This window comes from Hermetia illucens, chromosome 6 (assembly GCF_905115235.1).
Source record: "Hermetia illucens chromosome 6, iHerIll2.2.curated.20191125, whole genome shotgun sequence".
Taxonomy (NCBI): domain Eukaryota; kingdom Metazoa; phylum Arthropoda; class Insecta; order Diptera; family Stratiomyidae; genus Hermetia; species Hermetia illucens.
Window position 1 is genome coordinate 37,016,540 of NC_051854.1, and position 7,035 is coordinate 37,023,574.

At 44.4% G+C, this 7,035-nt stretch overlaps 1 non-coding gene across 1 annotated transcript; it reads left to right on the forward strand.

The window, feature by feature from the left end:
* The first annotated feature begins 455 nt into the window (after positions 1–455).
* Positions 456–528, forward strand: Trnak-cuu. The gene has a single exon. It is a non-coding gene; the product is annotated as a tRNA-Lys (tRNA).
* Positions 529–7,035: the final 6,507 nt, after the last annotated feature.

Below are 7,035 nucleotides of genomic sequence, written 5' to 3' on the forward strand. Positions count from 1 at the left end.
GAAGTTTCACAAAAAGAAGCGCTCTTGGAAAATAACTGTAGATCCGTTACTTTAAAACTTTTTTTCTTAAACAAAAAACTTTCCAACTTTTCCACCCCTACCCCCCATATGTATTATTAATGCTGCTAACAGTTTTTAATAAATATTTACTAACCCAATCATAGATGTCAGATCTCCCTGGTGGTAGTGGGATTTGTATCGTAATTTGACGTCGAAAACCAGTCGACTCAGCTGTGAAGGAGTACCTGAGTCAAATCAGGGTAATAATCTCGGGCAAACGCATCCTATAGGGCACTGTAATCTTGTAGTGTACCGTTACGGTCTTGAATGAAGTGTTAAGCCAACGATTATTATTATTAATTATAGATGGATGATGATGACACAAAATGAAATTTAATTTTCACTATAAATTTTGCTTTAGTGTGTATATAACTGTGAGGAGCTCGGGACCAAGTGCCCGGCTAGCTCAGTCGGTAGAGCATGAGACTCTTAATCTCAGGGTCGTGGGTTCGAGCCCCACGTTGGGCGAACGATTTCTTTTTTGAAAATAACTCAATTTTGGACTTACCTATAATTATCATAGCTACAAGAAGCAAACAAAGGTGACATTGACCAGAAAGCTGTGTTCCAAATTTTTTGATTATTTATCAAAAGTAAAAAAAAAAGGGCAGAAGAAATTCAAAATAAAAGTTGAACCGAAGATAAAGTGAAAACATTAAGATGGCAACCAACGGAAATTAGGTCGATTGCAACTGAAAAAGATTAACAAATTTGAAAGCAGAAAATGTGAAGATGGTTTGTCTTGAAGCGGAAATGCATCGGGATAGGTTTTTTGATTTGATCAAGAAATCGAATAACGACTTAGCGATTGTTTTAAAGAATTTGGATGCTGAGAAAATCAAAACTAAATTTAAGAGGAAATGCATAGCAATAGATTCTGTGCTTCACCTGTACTCGGAAAGGAAGTCAAAGATGGACGTTTGACATGGGTTTGGCCATCCCAGGACACCAATCAGGAGCTAATACTGATATGCGAAGGCGTGAACACCGATACGCTCCTTATTCTCATTGCGAATTTGCGGTTTTGCGGATTTTCTTTGTGTACTGAAAGAAGTAAACAAATCAGATGACACACTTGCTTTTCGTTCTCACGCCCTCTAGGAAGACGATGAGATCGGAGTCTGAAATGGAACTCATCTTAAGTGGCTCTTGCCACAAAGCTTACCGGAGGCTATCGGATATCCTCGGAATCGGGATGGCCAGCTGAAGGATATGCTCCGGAAGAATTCTTTGGGGGAATTCTGCTACGCCGATTATTTGCGGTGGGAGTTTCAAGGCGGCGCGCAAAACTTCTTGTGGGCTGTAGTGTGGAGTTGCGCTGTAAAAGTCAGAATCACGAAATTTCGCAGCAATGTAGGCTACAGCATAGAGCATGATTCTGCCAAATTTGGTGAAAATCGGACTATCACTAACAAAGTTATACTAGGTCAAAGCTGTCGGTTCTCTGCAAATTCAAGACAATGAATGTCAATATCACTTGAAAGAGGATATTTTCACAAAATATATGCATATATTTCGTGCTACATACTAATGGGACAAATGCACACTCAAATCTCTTTATAAAAGAAATACACAAAACCTTTCATACGAGAAGCGTCTACCTTCCAGTTTCCCGACTTGTTTACTGAAAATTCTAAGTGCGACAATGAAGCGCAATAAACCTGATGCTTTATTCGAATGGTTTCTGAATCTTGATTGAGCCTGTGATGAGCGTTCAGTGTCGGTTGTCTTGTTCTTCAAGAATTACGGTAGATGTTCGGTTTGCAGTCGCGAGTCTCGTTCTTCAAACAATTCAGCACCTCTATTGGCTGGGAGTCGCTGTGCATGACTGGTTGAATGTTTGATTTCTCCGGGCGGTATTTTCAAAATTTTGAGAATTTAATGTCTCAGCAATCACAGTCTTTATTTGCCATGGCAACTGGTTGAAAGGCAGTGTACACAGGCTAGACAAGGTAATATCAATACGAAACGTCAAATTGCTGATGACGTCACTTGGATCGATATAATGGGTAGTGAGATTTAATGAACATCTTTTATCTCTGGAACTATTATGACTAAAGGGAAGTGAATTACGATTGGTGATCAAAGGGCACTATAGGTCCCAGGCCGAAACGTGGATTGGTACCCACGATGGAGCATAAAACCTGGAAAATGCCTGCTGAACCAACACCAACAGCTCTACTACCAAACCCTATCTCCACCTCCTCGTGGTGACCGCTTTTCTTAACGAAAAGCTGCAGACGGAGAAGGATGAACGCGAGTCGCTCGCGCCTAAAAACCGGACAAATTGTACCAACTGGTCCTCCAGGTTGGGGGTTGGGTAGGGCTGACAACCCTACATGGAAAACAACTTGTTACGAAGCCACAACAGGAGCCTCGGACAGGACGGACTTTAAAACGACGGACCCGACAACGACAACGGCTCAACGATTTGCGCATTTTCTCATCAAACGTGCGCTCGCTGTACAGAGATGAAGCTGATGAGCAGCTAGCCGATACCCTGTCCCAATATAGAGCTGATATAACAGCGTTACAAGAGATGCAATGGACAGGGACCGCTTTCCTGCACAAGAGCCACTACACCATATATTATAGCGGTCATCCAGTAAACCATGTGCTCGGAGTAGGTTTCTTAGTCAGCGAAAAAATGAAACCTGCTGTTATCGGCTTTGAAAACATAAGCGAACGGCTATGCACTCTGCGCTTGCGAGGCAAGTTTAGAAATATAAGCCTCATTAACGTTCACGCCCCTACAGAGGAGACTGCAGAGTCGGAGAAGGATATCCTCTACGGGGCAGTAGAACGAACCCTCGAAGCTAGTCCCAGATATGATATCAAAATCATACTTGGGGATTTTAACAGCCAAGTAGGGAAGGAGCCCGTATTCAGGCGATACATTGGCTCCCATAGCTTACACGAAAAAACAAATGATAACGGACTGCGGACTATTCAATTAGCAGGGTCACACGAAATGGTTGTTGGAAGTACCTGGTTTGCGCGGAAAGCGGTCCACAAACATACGTGGGCCTCTCCAGACAGGACCATTTTCAACCAAATTGACCACGTGTTGATCGAACGCCGCCACCTCTTAGCTTTGATGAATGTCAGAACATATAGGGGGCCAATATAGACTCGGATCACTATCTCGTTGGCATGGTGCTCCGAGTTCGAATAACAATACCACCTAGAATCCCCTCTGACAATCAGGTGAGAGTGAACACTGAAGCCATAGACAACACAACCCTCTGCGACACCTATAAGAGGGAAATGGATGCCGCAAATGATCTCCACAATCACCTAAAGAACGTTATCATGGATACGGCCACAAGCATACTTGGCCCCAGCCGCAAAAGGAGTCGGAACGACTGGTTTGACGATGAATGTAAGCTAGCAACGGAACGGAAGAATGCCACATACCGAGTAATGTTGCATTCTCAAAGAACGCGGGCATGCGCAGAGACTTATCACGAACTCCGTCGAGCGGAGAAGCGACTTCACAGACGGCAAAAGGAAGCCTGGGAGAACCAAGAAGTCTGTTAACTAGGAAAGTACAGGGAGCAACCGCACCAGGCGCGGAAATTTTGCCAACAAGTCAGCAGGATGAAGCCTTATATACCTCGATGCTCATCCTGCCGAGACAAAGAGGGAAATCTATTTCCGACAGAATGGGCATATTAGAGCGATGGGTTGAGTACTTTGATGAGCTACTGAACAATCAGAACATCGGCGAGTTGGAGGTGCCGCCAACTGAAGACGACGGACAAATACTGCCACCACCAAGTTGAGGAGAAACAGTCCGTGCAATTCATCGGCTAAAAAATCATAAGTCGCCAGGAGCCGATGGAATACAGCCGAATTGGTTAAATGTCGAGGCGACCAGTTACACCGAGTGGTTCATCAACTTGTGCTCAAGGTATGGGGCAGCGAATCAATACCTAACGATTGGCAACGAGGCATTATTTGTCTCATACATAAAAAGGGGGATATCGCACAGTGCAGCAATTATAGAGGTATCACGTTGCTGAGTACCATCTATAAGATATTCTCCACTATCTTGCTAGGCCGGATAGCCCCATACGCCCAGAACATCATTGGCCCATACCAAAGAGGCTTCACTCCAGGCAAATCAGCAACAGCTCAGATTTTCTCTCTGCGGCAAGCGATGGAAAAACTGTTGGAATATGGACAACAGTTGCACCATCTGTTCATCGACTTTAAAGCCGCCTATGATAGCATAGTCAGGGTAAAACTGTAGACGGCCAAGAGAGAATTCGGTATCCCGATGAAATTAATAAGACTGACTAGGCTGACCCTGACCAATGTGCGAGGCCAGATAAAAGCAGCAGGATCACTCTCAAGACCATTCGACATCAACAACGGTCTACGGCAAGGTGATGCCCTATCATGCGTCCTCTTTAACCTGGCCCTCAAGAAAGTGATCCGTGATGCTGCGGTAAATGCAAGAGGTACGATCCTCTTCAAGTCCACCCAACTACTGGCCTATGCTGACGATATCGACATCATGGGAAGAACCACCCGAGACGTACAAACTGCCTTCATCCAGATCGAGCAGGCGGCAAGCGGCGCGAGATCTTGGGCTGCACATCAATGAAGGCAAGACAAAATATATGGTGGCAACGTCAGCACCGAAGACGAATCAACCAACAACATCAAACTGCACTGGTCAAACACAAATACGAAGAAGAATAAGGATAGGGGAATACAACTTTGAGACCGTTGACAATTTCTCCTATCTAGGGTCGAAAATCACAACCGATAACAACTACGATGATGAAATCCGCGCACGGTTGTTGTCAGCCAACAGAGCTTATTTCAGCTTACAAAGACTGTTACGCTCGAAACGTTTCACCATAGGGTCAAAGCTCTTACTGTACAAGACAATGATCTTGCCAGTCCTCATGTATTCCTCGGAAACTTGGGTTCTTAACAAGAAAAATTGCGAACTCTTGGCCGCGTTCGAGAGAAGAATCCTCCGAAGAAGTTTTGGCACCCTACATGAGGATGGACGTTTTCGTAGCCTACACAATGACGAAATCTATGAGCGATACCATGACCGTTCGGTTGTGGATAAAATCCGGCTCAATAGGTTGTGGTGGGCGGGTCACTTAATCCGTATGGATGAGGATGATCCCACCCGGAAAGTCTATACGGGCAATATCTATGGTAGAAAAAGAAGACGAGGCAGACTCTGCCTAAGATGGAGCGATGGCGTAGGTCAGGACGCCAGACAGCTTTTAGGGATATCGAATTGGTGGACCTCGGCGCAAAACCGGGATGTCTGGAGTTCTTTATTAAGGCAAGCCTAGACCGGATACCGGTTGTGGCGCCGTTGATGATGATGATGATAAAATTAAATAAAGTTTTTGATAAGGCGGTCCGACTTCTTCAGATCTCAGTATCTGGCAGATGATTCATTTCTTCATTATACGCTCAATTTATTTTTCAACACACACCAGCAAGGAGGTAGATTTGGTTGAAGATTTAAAGGTATACCTTACCACCTCGATGTTGTTCTAAGTAGAGTCTCTTAGTCTAATAAGGCGATATCCTGGACTCAATGTCCTTTGGTTTACGTTAGTAGTGAGACAAGCGTCGTATATAGCAGAATAACTTGCTATACTGCTACCATCAGGAGCGTATGACTGCTCTTTGCTTTTCCTCCTCTTGTTCTGTAGCGTTTGCTCTGTTCGGCGTCGGGGTTGGCTCCTATATATCAGGTTTGTCGCTTTTCTCGGTCATGGGCTTGATCCGGGTGGAGAAACTCTCAAATCATCATCCAGTTTATCAAGGTATTGACGCAATTTCTGTAGATGGTCTATGAAGCGTCGGTTACGATGGTAGCTTCTTTAAAACACGCTAGGGAAACTTTAGATGCCGCGTATGACAATGTCCATAACAAGAAAAAAGAGGAGTGACAAGAGGGTGCTTCCTTGATCATTTCTGACAGAGAACTTTACTCTTTGAATAGTCGCAGTGCAATCTAACTCAGTGCAGGAGTGCATCTGGCATAAGGCGTTGTCCCAGTGCACATCAGAAGAATTTGTGGTATACGGTTAAACGTATTCTAGAGATTCAAGGATGAAATGTGGAGGCGACGAGTCTTCTCATGGTATTCAAGTCTTCATTGTCCTGTATATGTTGCGGTCGGATTTTGGCAAGTTCAAACATAGATTTTTCTTGCCGTCCCGATGTCCACTTTTTAGCGAAAAGCTGAGGTTAAACTTTCTTTGCTTGATAGTTGACAAAGCAGGAAAAATGATGTGGGCCCTCTCTGAAATTTAATAATCAACCTAATTTGGCCAATGACACTTTTCCCGTGTCCCGGTGTGAGTCTGAAACTCTTTCGCGGAAAATAAACAAGTTTCTAATGATGACAAGCACCGCTTTCGTAATCACGAGACTGAACACTTTTTAGATCAGTCTTCGTCTAAGAAATGCGCCTATTTTATTCTTCCCCGAGAGAACCGATTTCAGCACCAGTTTCACACGTCGAAAGAATTCGAATAGCTGAACATCCCTTAAATCACCAACTGAAACGTGGTTTCCTTGCAGAATTCCGAGGAATTTGTAGAAGTCTGTCTAATACTTCCGACGCGAAGGTTATATCTGGAATGCTTTCCTTAAAGACTGGGCCCCGGAACGTTGGGCTGGATCCGCTGTTTAGAACTACTAGTCCTGTTCTCGCCGCCATTTTCAGAATTTATTTCCGTCTGTAGTCTGTGCGAGGCATGCCCCATTAATTCAAAACGCTATCCCTGAACACCGAATCCAGATAAAGCCGTCTTCTCGGCCTTGGCTAAGATCTCTAACGAGGGTGAAGTCTCGAACTCAGCTGGAATCGGTACCTGATATGTCAGGGGGCCATGAAACTGGATCCTTATTTTGGTACTTCTCACTGATGAGTACTAAATCAGCTTCGATCTCCGCAGCGAAATGCGCTAGCAACTGGTGAGC